The sequence below is a fragment of the Balaenoptera ricei genome, chromosome 15 (genome assembly GCF_028023285.1).
Source record: "Balaenoptera ricei isolate mBalRic1 chromosome 15, mBalRic1.hap2, whole genome shotgun sequence".
Lineage (NCBI taxonomy): Eukaryota > Metazoa > Chordata > Mammalia > Artiodactyla > Balaenopteridae > Balaenoptera > Balaenoptera ricei.
The window spans coordinates 14,752,116-14,766,787 of record NC_082653.1 but is presented as its reverse complement, the minus strand read 5'-3'; the positions used below and the strand labels follow the sequence as shown (position 1 = coordinate 14,766,787).

General features: G+C 41.2%; 1 protein-coding gene across 3 annotated transcripts in view; it reads right to left on the bottom strand.

Annotated features, from left to right (window-relative positions):
* Positions 1–6,881, bottom strand: part of NCOA5 (nuclear receptor coactivator 5) — a 30,808-nt gene extending 23,927 nt beyond the window's left edge. For all 3 annotated transcript variants that reach the window (XM_059898607.1, XM_059898608.1, XM_059898609.1), the window contains exon 1: positions 6,749–6,881. The gene's annotated coding sequence lies outside the window, so the exon portion shown is untranslated. The remainder of the gene's footprint in view (positions 1–6,748) is intronic.
* Positions 6,882–14,672: the final 7,791 nt, after the last annotated feature.

Below are 14,672 nucleotides of genomic sequence, written 5' to 3'. Positions count from 1 at the left end.
AAGTGACTTAGCTGAGGTCACAAGATGATCAAAAGGCAGAGCTAGAACTCAAAACCAGGTGTGTCTGACACTAAAGTGCTTAAACATGTTATGCTGACTCCAACAGGGAGTAGAAAGACCTATTTCCATTCTGAATACTGGCGAGGACTCCCTGATCAAATGCTGATGGAATCTGGAAAAGGCACAGTCTATGCTGATCACTGCAATGTGTAAGTGCCCCAGACACTCAATAGGATAGGACCTACTTATTCAATTACAACTTCGATTTCTATCACCTCAAACCACAATGTTTCTGGCTTTTGCTACTGACGTTCTATTCACTTCAACCCCTCAGACAAAAATTCTCTGTCAACATTTAATTTTCGGCCCTTTTGACTTCTTTTGATAAAAGAACACTTGGCTGGGATCAGCAAATCTGAGTTCTAGTCCTACTTTGGGGGGGTGGGGGTGGATTTAGTCAAGTCACTTAATTTCTCTGAACCTGATAAAGTGGATATTCTACCTGTATTAGTTATACTGATTCAAGATTATCAGCTAAGAGAAAAAGCTCACTAATTTGGACTGACAAAGGTTGAGCTAATCTAAACTACTAAAAAAGTTGTACCTACAAAAAATTCAAAATACAGGTTTATTTAAAACAGGTAAAATTTCAGTAAACTGTACAAGTAGAGATCCTTAGAAAACTAATGAACTTAAAAAGTACAGTACATCAAATGCTTCTATACATACCACGTGTCACACTCTATACTAGGTCTTAAGACATACGGAAACAACAAGGCTAAAGTCTCTGCCTTAAAGGAGTTCACTGCTTAATAAAGGAGAGAAGCACATGTATATAGATAATCACAATATAATTTAAAGTGAGATTGTGGCAGAGATAATGAAGGCCTAACTATGTTTATGTGTGTGGCAGGGCAGAGAGAAGACTGGGAGGAACAGGGGGCAAGAGAGAGGTGGAGGAGGTGGGAAGGCCTAAAAGTAACATTTAAACTGAGTCCTGAAGAATGAGTAGACGTTTACCAGAAAGAGAGAAGTCACTGCAGCACATGCAAAGGGAAAGGAGTGGTGTGAAGGACATAAGTTAGAAATACCGTAGGAGTTTAATGTAGGGGATGGGAGGATAGGAGCAGGAAAAGAGAGGAATTACAGATGCAAGCCAGAGTAGACTAGATAACAAAAAACTTTGCCATGGCAAAGGAAGAAATTGGTGGCAAGAGGGCCTGTTAGGAGGCTATGAACTGAACTACCATAAACAGAGTTTCAGTGAAGCCAAATTAATGAAGGTTTACTGTATGTATATTCAAAAAAAGAATGTATTTAAACCTCAGACATTCAAAATACTGCCCATTATAATCATGTCCTTCAAGGATCATTGGTTTGACACTGAAGGGACCATGTGGGAGAAAAATATTTAAAACGTTATGATTTCACCTTCAATAAAGGGATATAAAATGAACTGATGGCCAGAGGAATCAGTATTTAATATCAACAATCCACTGATTAGGAAGAAACAAACAACAAACCACTCTTCCTCATTTTTTTCTAATATCGTAAAAAAAAAATCTAATTGTGATAAAAAACACATCATATACATTTATCATCTTAACCATTTTTAAGTGTACGGTTCAGTATTGTTACGCATATTCACACTGTTGTGCAACAGGTCTCCAGAACTTCACCTTGCAAAACGAACTCTCTTATACCCATTAAACAACTCCTCACCCTCTCCTTCCGTTTATATATATATTCTTTTCATTCTCCACATCACATTTCTTTAATGAAAATACATCAGAGCCACCTGAGAAGATGTTTAAAAATCAGATTCCTAGACCCCTTCTCAAACTTTTAGAATCTGAGGATGAAGCCTAGGAATCTGCATTTTAACAAGTTTCTCAGGTGATCCTTGGCAGGTATTTGGGAACTACGGTACTACTCTATTATCTATTTATCCCTGTAGTTTATGCATAACATATAATTAGGTTCTCCATTTAGAAAGCCTTCTAAACTCCTGTGTTCAAGGGGAAATAGCTCATAAACATGTTACAAAGAACATCTCACAATGGCTAAAATCTGTAAAAATACAATCCCTGAAAACAGTATAGAAAGTATAATCACATAGCAACCTCCAAAGGAAATGGGATCAACCCAAGTTTCCATAGTGCTAAAGGTAATAATTATAATATCCAATTATAAGGTCAGTGCCTCCTCCTCCCACAAGGAGTGTGCAGTCCATCACTTCCCTTCAATTTCATCTGTTCATTTAAAAAGTATCCTGAAAATTTAAGCTTCTTTTTCCAATCCTGTAGTTATAAACTGGCAGGAAAAATATTAACCACCAAGCTTGCCACTTTTAAATAGCACGTTATCCACTTCTTTGGCTAAAAAAGGTCAAACTACCCATTAAAGTTCTCTCTAAATTCTGCAAACTAGAGCTGTCAGTATAGTTTTGCTGGCAGGGGCTAGAACTTCTGAGGCATTTTGTTTTCACATCTAAATGCAACAAACAGAAAAATGGACACATACATATAATTTCACATTCACACTATTACAAGCAAAGTGAAGCAAATCTAAAGTTATTAAGCAGAACATGCAATCTTGGTAGGTATGCTTTCTTCTCAATAAGGTGAAAGCATCTGACTGATGTGAATGGAAGGGATTAAAATATTGAAAACTCCAGACATTGTAACTATTCTTCTTACCTCTAGTTCAAACTATGAAGCCAAAAAACATTTTACAGTTAAAATGTCTCTCTTAAAACAAATGCATTAACGGAAACTCAACCATAAACCAGAGCTGTCAATTCCCATTAGTAATCTTATACAAATAGATTAGTACTAGAATCCGCTTCAACCTTCCATTTCCAGTGAAAGCTCATTTTCTAAAGTCCTAAATCGGGGGTTCTCAAAACTTTATTGTACATAAAAACTGCTTGGGTGGCTTCTGAAAGGCAGATTCTCCAGCTTCCTCTTCCAAAGATCGGTCAGTTAGGAGTTGGGGTGGGGAGCTGCAGCCAAGAATCTGTATTTCCAAAAAGCTGTTCTAGTGACTCTGATGCTGTCCTAATGTAAGTTTACCAAAGGCTGCAAAAAAGTTCAATTATATATTTATAACTCTAAGTTGTAAAATTGAGTGAAAGTCATGTTTTTCCTATTTTTTTCTTTTGGATATCAAAAGTAATTTCTGAATAGAGATTAAAAATAAATTTCTGGTATCATCTCTGACCCTAAATACTTGTTATTACTATCTCAATCTGCAACTTCATGATTAAATATGCAACTTGAAGCCAAAGTACTTATAATTCAAAGTTCTTCAAAGCTTGCCCACTAGCTGCAGAATCAACCTAACCTTCAGTAATTCAATCATTCCAGATCCAAACCAGGGGACCACTCAAGATATTTTTTAGAACTAAAGTTACAAGACACTCCGCTTTATAATTGTTCACTAATGCAACTTAAGTTCCCCTGCTCTTTGCCTAAAGTTGTTGGTCTTTGCATAGGTCAACAATAATGTTGTTCTGAACATGAAATAAAGGGAAAAGAGGCTTATGGTCTGGAAAAGTTCTGATTCTTTGAGGGGAATTATTTTCTTAACATAAAAGTAATTGGTCCAGTTGACCTATTATCTTTTATTTTTTAGTGACAGGATAAAGAATGAAAATGACCATCCCTATAAATACTCATATTAAAAAGCAGCAGGCATGCTGGTATTATATATTTAGCTGTCAGTACAGTTCATATTTCCCTAATGTACTGCTGCTTCAGACAGTGGCCTTACCCTGATCCTTTCCTTAATGCCTCTCATTAATGAGAATTACAGAGGGTAATTTTCTGTTGGTCACTGCTCTTTTAACTTCTTGATAGTTTACTTCAAGTAACTGAATAGTCTGGACAATGTGTACGCTGTTCACAGGACAAATCTTTTGGCACAAAAAGGCTGATAGAGCTTTAAAAGTATTTGTCTTAAAGACATATGGTAATCATTAGTTAACGGCAAGGTACAGAGAGCAAACCGAGAATAGAAAAAAGAGTGGTCAGTTTGGGGGAACACTACTACCACAGGATGTTCATGGGAGGAGAGCAAGAGAAAGGCATCACAATACCTTCCTCTCTTGGACATCTACGTTGCACATGTTTAGTATATTAAAGCTTCTGAGAAGTTTTGGATTAAGAGCAATGCTTTACCTCAACATTTCCCAATTTTGCTTGACCACAAAATCTTTTACCTTCAATAATTTCTTGAATATGTTCTACTAATATGTTATTTGGGCAAGAAATATAACCTCTCTGAGCCACTGTTTCCTCATACGCAAAAAAGATATAACAATAAGACTGGTCTACCTATCTCACAAGAGGATTGGCAGGAGAAAATGAGTTGGTATTTGTAAACCTGCTTTGTGAATCATAAGCACTGCTGGTTGTATGTTATCATTACCACCAAGAGTAATAGTGAGTGTAGGAATAGATGTTTCATTCCTAGTGTGGAGAGTCAAAAACAAAGAAACAATGTAAACAGAACAGAATAAAATATTAAATATACTTCCTCCAAAGGCTTTCCATTCTTAAAAGCACAACTGAACTCCAACAATTTGCACAATAATAAGCTGTACAAAGGCACTGCCATCTGCAGGCCATAGAGAATGAATGCTTGCAATGGTTATTTAAAATGAAGTTTCAAACCATCAGGTGCTCTTTCTCATCAGACTTCTAAAGCCTTTCCAAAAAATGTTTATTCTTAGCCTTTGAGCACTGGTAGATGAGGCTCCATTTGCTGAAGTTCTGAAACTGACTGGAGTAAAATAAAATTCTCATTTCTTCTCCACACAGGACTGCTGCTTAGAAATGTGAAGAAAATTACCTTAGCCTTCCGTAAATTCTACACTGTGCTCATACAAAGCAATCCCAAGGAATATGGATTTTTTTACGCAGCCTTTGAGGGAAAAAAACCCTTGAACGGCCTATGCTGACTTTTCTCTCAGTGAGTTAAAGTCAATCTACTATCTCACACACAAAAACAGAGCTTATGAACAGACTGCAAATAGGAACAGACGGTTAACTAATGAATAAGTTAATTCACCAATGTCTCCTTCAAAGTGTGGGGTTCAGAGGCGTGTGCCATTGAACAACCTGCGCCTAGAAAAATTCCTTCCACTGGGCCTTCTCCAGCACAGCCTACAAGGAAAATCACTGTTTCTATGTTTTAGGTTAAAAGACTGTCAGAGGTTTCAAAGAATATCTGGAGAGTGACAGATAAGCTAAAAGAAAGGCAAAGAAATCAGAATGAAGGAAGAAACTGATGTCGACATATAGCCAAGTGATCTCCAATATTCACAGCGCAAAGCTTGGGCTTTACTGTTTTGGAAAAGTCAACATCAAAGTTAGTTTTCACACCCAGACTGACTCATACAGAAAACATTACACCTAGATTTGTCAAAAACCAAATCCATCGGCGTTTGCAGAAACATCTTTTTTGAACTGCCCGGTAGCTACCACACCACGATGCTACAAGAAAACCGAGGAGGCACACCGGGTGCCCTTGAGCGCACAGTCCCTGCAGTTCTCTGGGACTATCCCGCGTTAAGTCAATAACGAGAACAGTTTACAACGAGAAAGCTTACAACATTATTATCCCCGAAGACCCTGGGGCATTTCATGGAATCTGCTATGCCTCAGGGAACAATTCTGTGCACAGAGCTAAACGCAGAAGGACCACAATTAACCCCATACTCCTAGCGCAGCGTTTCCCAGAGCGTGGAACGCAGAATAATTTCAGGAGGAATCAGGACGCACTGTTTATTTTAATACATAAGTATTTATTTCTTTATGAGCATTAGAAAAATAACTGGCTTTCCATCATACGCTTCGTGATTTACGTTTCCACCTTAAACAAATATATTTAAAAAGGAGAAAAAAAAAGAGTCAGTTTAAAGAAGAAAAAAGTAACATTTGGTAAATAAACAGCAGTACAATGGGGACACGGACATAAAAGTGCAACGCGAGAGACTGAAACAGGGGAAACGCCGTTCTAAAAAAAGCCCCCGGCGGGTCGTCCGGGTTGCGGAAAGTGCCCGGGGTCCAGAGAAAGAGAGCCAGCCGGTTGGGACGCTGGCTCGGTCGCTAGTTGCCAGGGTAACCGCGGGCCCGGTTGCTTTCCCCGTTTTCTGGGCCCGGGTCCGCGTTATAAAACGGGTGTGTGGGGGGAGGGTGTCACATAACAACGAGACGCCTCGAGGATGCTGTCAAGGGGCCGCGAGGCGGGCGGCGGCGATGGGGGACAGAGCGTTCGGTTCGCCGCCCGGCGCCGCGCGCCCAGCGGAACGCCCGGCGAGGCCGGCCACCTCCTCCCAGGTTCGAATCCCGACTGCGCCACTGACTCGCTGAGGACCCGCAGGCGAGCGACTTCACGTTTCGAGAAGGGGGCGCGGGGTGTGCAGCCCTAGCTTACAGAGGAGCCCGGAGGACTATTATCGGCGGGTCGCGCACAGACTGGAGGCGGCAATGCGGCGCCGCCCGCCCGGAGCCCACCTCCGGCCGCCCCGACTGGCCGGGCCTGTGCCCGACGGGAGCCAGAGAAGGCCGCGCCCCGCACCGGGCATGCGCAGCCCCGCGCGCACCCGGAGAGGAGGCGAGGCCGCGGCCGCGCGTCGAGCGGGCCCTCCCGCCTCAGCCTCCCCATCCGGCCCCGGCCCCCCTCAACCGCCTGCCCATCAGCCCCACGCCTCGGCGGACGGCCACCGCTTCCCGGCACTCACCGCTACCAGCGCGGCGGGCTCCCGGCCGCTTCTTCGCCTTAGGCCCGCCGCTGCCGCCTCCGCCTCAGCCCACCTGCCCGCCGTAGGACAAAGGCGCCACCAACCGACCGGCGCGGGCACGAGGCAATGGCGGCCGGGGCGGAGAGTGGGGGCAGAGGGCGCGCACGCAGCGGCAGGCGCGGCAATGTCGCAAGAGCGCGCAGGTTTGCGGCAGGGCTGAGTTGGAGCGTCGATCTCCTTAGCAATGAGGGCGTGGAAGTGGTTCGGGCGGCGGTTGAGAACGCGAGGGGTTGCCTAGTAACGGCGTCCCCGGCTGAGGATGGGTCCCAGGCCTGGTCCCCTCCCCCTAAAGGGCTTCGCCTTTCTTCTGATGTTCAGAGTACTTTCTTTCCTCTCTAACTGTGGAAATAGATCATTTAAATCCTAGAATACCTTGATTTCGTCTTTCATAAAACTCAACACCTATAGGTGTGTGTATTGGAGACTAGTATATATATTCCCGTAATCTGCGGATCGCAAGGAACAAAGAGAGCAGAGAGGTAGAGAAAATGTTTTATTTAAATTTACATTTAAAGAGGCTGTGTGTCCTATTAGTTTCACTAACAAGAGGCAAAAGGATTCTGGTGATATAGTCACAGATTATTTTTGAATTATTTATTTCTTTCTGGAATATTCATTCAGTGTCAAAAAGAAATTTCCCAGAATGTAGTTGTTGACCGTGAAGCATGTAAAATGTTGTATTGTTCATTTAATCTGTAGAATGTATTTGTCACAGGGAATAGAATTTGCTCACACAATTGTAAATACACTCTATTAATCACACCGATGGCTATGTGAATCAGGTAGGCTTTTTTATTAGTTAGGAAATGCCCCAGACCCCATGGGGTCTAGTTTTTCTCCTTGTGAATAGTTCATGCAAAATAAAAATGGTGGCTGTGAAATTTGTACACTATGGGAAATCAGATTTCTTTGACACCAACTCATATGCTCCCTCCTTCACTAATTTATTCACTGAATGTTTATTATACACCTACTAGGTGGCCCTATGACTTATTATACACCTACTTGCTAGGCACTATCATAAGCAAAGGCAGACCCATCCCTGCTATCTTGGAGATACTGTGCAGTGGAGAGATAGAATTAGGCGAATAATCACACTTGTGTACAAACAAAAATAACTGAAGGAAAGAAATAGGGATCCACTCTTTTGTCTAGTCTTTCTCCTTGTGAATAGTACAGGGTGTGTCTGATGCCTATGAGCAGGTATGTTTGGCCTTCAGATCCTTCCCATAATTCATCATGGCACCTGGGAAAACGGAAGCTGTGTGGTTTTTTCCGCCTCCACTGAGAGGTTCTGAAGGCAGATAGGGACTTCTCCTCCCAGGAATTTCCCCTTTATCCCAGGTTGTTCACTCACTCTAGGTGAGAAGGCTCAGGATTTTGTGTATTCACCTGCTTTCCTGATGTCCTTTTCTGGGTCAGGTTAAAAACCACACTGACTCAGTTTAGAATCTTCTGTTTCTTTCCTTGATTACACCTCTTTGATGTTTATGCCATAAAGTTGTACCCTTTTCTTTTTTTAAAAAAAATTTATTTATTTATTTTTGGCTGCCCTGGGTCTTTGTTGCTGCTCGCGGGCTTTCTCTAGTTGCGGCGAGCGGGAGCTACTCTTCTTTGCGGTGCACATGCTTCTCATTGCGGTGGCTTCTCTTGTTGAGAAGCACGGGCTTCAGTAGTCGTGGCACGCAGACTTAGTTGCTCCACGGCATGTGGGATCTACCCGGAGCAGGGCTCGAACCCATGTCCCCTGCATTGGCAGGCAGATTCTTAACCACTGCGCCGCCAGGAAAGTCCAAATTGTACCCTTTTCATTGTTTGGTTGAATTCTCTTAATTTTGGGGGGTATCCTTTAACTTAATTTTTTATTATTACTTTTTGGTTAAATACACGAGGACAGAGATTCTGTGACTCCACTGCATCTTGCTATCTTTACCCACCCAGAAGTTTCACATTATCTCATTTACTCTTCATAACAACTCTATGTGATAGATACTGTATATTTTTAAATTTTTATTTTTATTTCTGGGTTCTCTATTCTGTTCTGATACTATATAATTTAAACTTTAAAAATTCCTTAACATTTCAAACATACGTTAAACTACATAAAATATTATAATGCATACCTTTCTACTCACTACTAAGATTCTCCTTCCATTTCCTTCCCCTCTCTTCTAGAGATAATCACTCTCTATACATTTTCAGGTATATTTTGTATTTTTATTATAAAGAAAAAAATATATATATATCCATAATCTGTATGCTATTGTTTACTGTGTTTAGAGATATACTATGTATCTTTTCACAACTTGCTGGAAACTGGACTAGGTTTTCAAGATTTAACTGTGTTGAAACATATAGCTAGTTTAGTGGTTCTTAAAGTGTGGTCCCTAGACCAGCAAGCAGCAGTAGTAACATTGAGAACTTGTTAGAAATGCAAAAATTTGGCTCCACCCAAAATCCATTGAATCAGAAACTCTAGGGATAGGATCCAGCAATTCGCCCTTTGCCAAGTCCTTCTGATGCGCCCTAACGTTTGAGAACTACTGCTCTAAATTATTCATTTTATTTGCTGCATAGTATTTTATTGTATGAATCAGTCACAATTTATGTATCTGTACTAAGGAATACTTAGACTTCTATTACAAGGAGTGCTACATTGAACACATTGGTACATACCTCCTTGTGTATACATGTCATACTTTTCTAGAATACACACTTAGGAGTGGAACTGACTTTGTAGTATATCACATCTTGAGCTTTAGGAGGTTTATAGCCAGATTGCTCTCCAAAGAATTGTTAATACATACTCCTGCCAGCAACGTATAAGTACCATTTCTAGATATCCTTGCCAACTTTTGATATTTTCAGACTTTATTCATTTATTTTTGCTTATGACAATAGGTGTGAAATGATATCTTTGTTGTTTTAGTCTTAATTTTCCTGAATTTAGTGACATTGGGCATCTTTTCTTACAGGCTATCCAGGTTTCTGCCTGTTGATATTTCCAGACCATTTTTCTAATGGGTTTATTTATGTTTTTCTTATTGATCCATAGGAGTTGTTTACATATTCTGGATACTGATTTTGCGTTAGTTAGGTCTTCTTTCTGTGGTTTGTCGATTTACTTTGTTAATGGTATCTCATCATTCAAAAGTTTAAAATTTTAATGTAGTCATATGTTTCAATCTTTCCCTTTACGGTTTGTAGTGTTCAGTGTCTTGTTTAAGGATTCCTTCCCTCTTGTGATGTCATGTAGATATTCTCCTAGGTAAATACTATTAGTATGTCAATCTTACAGGTGAGTCAGTTGAGGCACCGAGAGCTGATATGACTTGCCCAAGGCCACAGACTCAGAGACTGTGACTCAGATGAACTGTCCTACTCTCTGATATTATCCTTAAACATTCTTATGATTATTATATTTATATTCTATTTCTATACCCCAACCTATGTAGGCAAATTAGGAGATGGATCCTTTGAGAATTTCAAGGGAAGGGAGGCATTAATCAGATTCCCTGGTCATCTGAGCAGTACAAACAGCATTCAATTACCTATGTCAAAGAATTCTCTTTAAATGTTTTCACAAGTATATTTCACATGGCTCTGGAAATAAAATAACTAAATATATTCCATCTAGAGTAACAATAATTGAAATGGTGTGAATCGCCCCAAAAAGGAATATTATAAAAACAATGAATAGCCTTTAACTTAATCCTCCTATGGAAAAGAATGTTCTGTTTTATAATAAAAGATATAAAAATGGCACCTACCTGTGACATCATACATCAAAACCAATCTTAACTGAATTAAAGATTTAGTTATTTAAAAGGGGAAAGTAAATCATGGTAAAATTAGCAAAGGAAAATATATATTTATAAACTTTCTGGAGGGAGGAAAGTCAAAAGTCAAAAATGGGCCATCAAGGCTGTGTTCCTTCTGGAAGCTCTAGGAGGAAATCTGTCTTCTCGCTCTTTCCTGCTTCTAGAGGCCTCCTGCATTCCTTGGCTTATGGCCCCATTCTCCATCTTCAAAGCCAGCAGTGCAGTAACATCTTCTGATCTTTCTCTCCCCCTCCCTCTCTCTATCTCTATCTCTATCTATCTCCATCTCCATCTCTATCTCTCACCCCTGCTCTGCTTTTGTCATCATATCTCCTTCTCTGCTCTGACCTTCCTACCTCCCTCTTATAAGGGCCCTTGTGATTACACTGGGCTCACCTGGATAATTGAGGACTATCTCCCCACCTGAAGATCCTTAGTCTAATGACATCTGCAAAGTCCCTGTGCCATATAAGGTGACATATCCACAGGTTCCAGACATTAGGCTGTGGACATCTTTTGGAGGACATTATTCTGACTACCACAGTTGCATAGAGCTATCCTGACATAAATGGGTGTGTTGTGGAGGCCGGACTCCCTGGTGGCTGGGAGGGACCTTAGGGTGACTGCGCTGCATTTCTGGAGCCACCTCTTTCAATGTACAGCAGCACTTGCCAAGTGGGGGCAAAGTCATTCTGATCCGCTTTGTTGGCAGAATCTTGCTTTGAGGAGCTATTAGCTCTGTTGGGCTCACCAGGAACTCATTATCATCACAATAAAGTCCCCTCCACCCCCACCCCAATGTCCTGGGGAAAAGGACTCACTGACCAGCTTCCAGCGACATTTATTCCATCTGTGAACATAGTAGGCCATGAAAAGCCAAGGGCCTCTGTTTTCTAGGGATGGTCTAACAACTGTTAGCACAAGCAAATCTATAGAAAGGCACAAACCATGTTGTCATAAAATAAACCTAGATGAGATCTATGAGCTGATGAGGCCACGTGGTGAGCCAGGCATGATATGTGCTACTTCATTTAATTTAACTTACTTCATACTGACCTTAGGAGGTACGTCCTATTCTTATCCCCAACTTACAGATGAAGAAAAGGAGACGGGATGCAAACTATTATATACAGAATGGATAAACAACAAGGTCCTACTGTGTAGCACAGGGAACTATATTCAATAGCCTGTGAGAAACCATAATGGAAAAGGATACGAAAAAGAATGCATATATATACGTGTGAGTGTGTATATATATATACAACTGAACCACTTTGCTGTACAGTAGAAATTAACACAACATTGTAAATCAACTATACTTCAATAAAATACATTAAAAAATAAATAAATAAGAAAATGAGACATGGGAGTTTAAACAACAAATTCAAGTTTGCCCAGCTAGAAAGTGATGAAGCAGAGTAGTGGACGTGGGACAGTCTGATTCCACAGTCCATATTTGGGGAATCTGGGTGAAGGACATTCAGGAATTCTTCATCCTACTTTAGCAACTCTGTTGTAAATCTGAAATTATTTGAAAATTTTCAAAATATTTCTAAGAATCATGAAGTCTAGAGCCAGAGGGTTTCGGGATGTAGTAAATGAGAATTGCACTTAACCTGCAGCCTGTCTGAGCTCGGCACATCCTCCACATCTATAGAGAAAGGCCGAGAAGTGGTCTCATGAGACAACTAGCAGAACGGGCTGGCAAGAGACTCCTCGGTTGTGGAGTGCAGTGCAACCCGGGGGGTCAAGAGCCCAAGTCATTCACCTCCAGTCTCTGTGAGTCAATGGCTCATTCTTTCCTGGCGATTATGATTCAGCGAGTCTAGGGTAGAACTTGAGAATCCATATTTTTGTTAAAAAAGCCCTCCCAGATTTGCAAACCACTGGGCTGGGTAATTAAAATTGCAGAGATAGCATAAGTAAATGCTAGTTACCATGTTTCGGAGTTCCTTACAAATAACCCCAAATGAGAATGTTGAATCTCTCTTACTAGGGTTAGAACTGGAAAACCGGCCAAGTCAGTAGAGACAAAATCTGAAGGATGAGTGTTCCAGATTCTAACTTAGAGATGTAAAGCAGCCATTTTATCCTTGTTCATCGTTTCTGGGAATCAGGAATTTGGGAAGGGCCTGGTTGAGAAGTTCTGCCTCAGAGTTAGACAGTGGCTGCAGCTGGAACAGCAGGGGGATGGAGCAGCTGCAGGCTGGCTGGACATCTCTCTTCACATAGTCTCAGGGCCTCTCCACGTGGTCTCTCCACATGTGCTAGTTTGGGCTTCCTCACAGCATGGTGGTTTCAGAGCACCTGTGCTCCTTAAATGGAGCTCAGGGCTCTGAGAGAGTGGCTGAAAGAACCAGGCAGGAGATGTATGGCCTTGTATGACATCGCTTTGGAAGTCGTATAGCCTCATAAGGCTGCCCAGATTCAAGGGGAAGGAACGTAGGCCCCCCTCTCCATGAGAGGAATAGCATGGTCCCACTGTAAGAAGAGTGTGTGAAGAGGCTTAATGTCATCAAAACAACCCAATCCAAAAGTGGGCAGAAGACCTAAATAGACATTTCTCCAAAGAAGACATTCAGATGGCCAAGAGGCACATGAAAAGATGTTCAACATCGCTAATTCTTAGAGAAAAGCAAATCAGAACCAAAATGTGATATCACCTCACACTAGTCAAAATGGCTCTCATCAAAAAATCCACAAACAATAAAGGCTGGAGAGGGTGTGGAGAGAAGGAAACCCTCCTACTGTTGGTGGGAATGTAACTTGGTACAGCCACTATGGAGAACAGCATGGAGGTTCCTTACAAAACTAAAAAATAGAGCTACCATATGATTCTGCAATCCCACTTCTGGGCATATATCTGGAGAAAAACATGGTCCAAAAGGCTACATGCACCCCAATGTTCATTGCAACACTGTTTACAATAGCCAAGACATGGAAGCAACCTAAATGTCCATAGACAGAGGAATGGATAAAGAAGATGTGGTACATATATACAATGGAATATTACTCAGCCATTAAAAAGAATGAAATAATGCCATTCGCATCAACATGGGTGGACCTAGAGATTGTCGTACTGAGTGAAGTAAGTCAGACAGAGAAAGAGAAATATCAAATGATATCGCTTATATGTAGAATCTGAAAAGAAATGATACAAAATGAACTTATTTACAAAACAGAAACAGACTCACAGACTTAGAGAATGAATTTATGGTTACCAGGGGGGAAGGGTGGGGGGAAGGGATAGTTAGGGAGTTTGGGATTGACATGTACACACTGCTATATTTAAAATGGATAACCAAGAAGGATCTACTGTATAGCACAGGGAACTCTGCTCAATATTCTGTAACATCCTAAATGGGAAAAGAATTTGAAAAAGAATAGATACATGTATATGTATAACTGAATCACTTTGCTGTACACCCGAAACTAACACAACATTGTTAGTCAACTCTGCTCCAATATCAAATAAAAAGTTAAAAAAAAAAAAAAAAAGAAGAGTGTGTGGATGGGAGATATAGCTCTGGCTGTCTCTGGGAAATACAGTCTGCCCCAGAGTTATCCCTTGCTTCCACCTTCAGTGCACCTGATCCCAAGTCTTTCTCAAATCTGTCCACTTCTCTAGGTACCTTCTCTAGGTACCTTCTCTTGGTACCTCTGGCCACCACCCAGTCCAAACTATCATCACTCCTAGCTAGGCTCCAAACTAGGCTCCTTGCTTCCACTTTTCTTCCCTCCAATTCTTTCTCTTCTACAGCTAGAGTTTGTTTGTATACATACATATTTATAAGAAATCTGATTGTCACTTCCCATTGTCCTTTAGGATAACGATAAAACTGCCTTCAAGGCCCTGCAAGATCTGGAAACCTTCTGCCATCCAGCCTCATTTTATACCACTGTTCCCCTTGCTTTCCAACCTGCAGCCCCATTGGTGTTATTTCAGGCCCTACATTCACAGCATTCTTTCCACCTCAGGACTTTTGACCCTCCCATTCCCTCTCCTCCCTTCTCTGCCACCTCTTTAACTCCTATTCATCCTG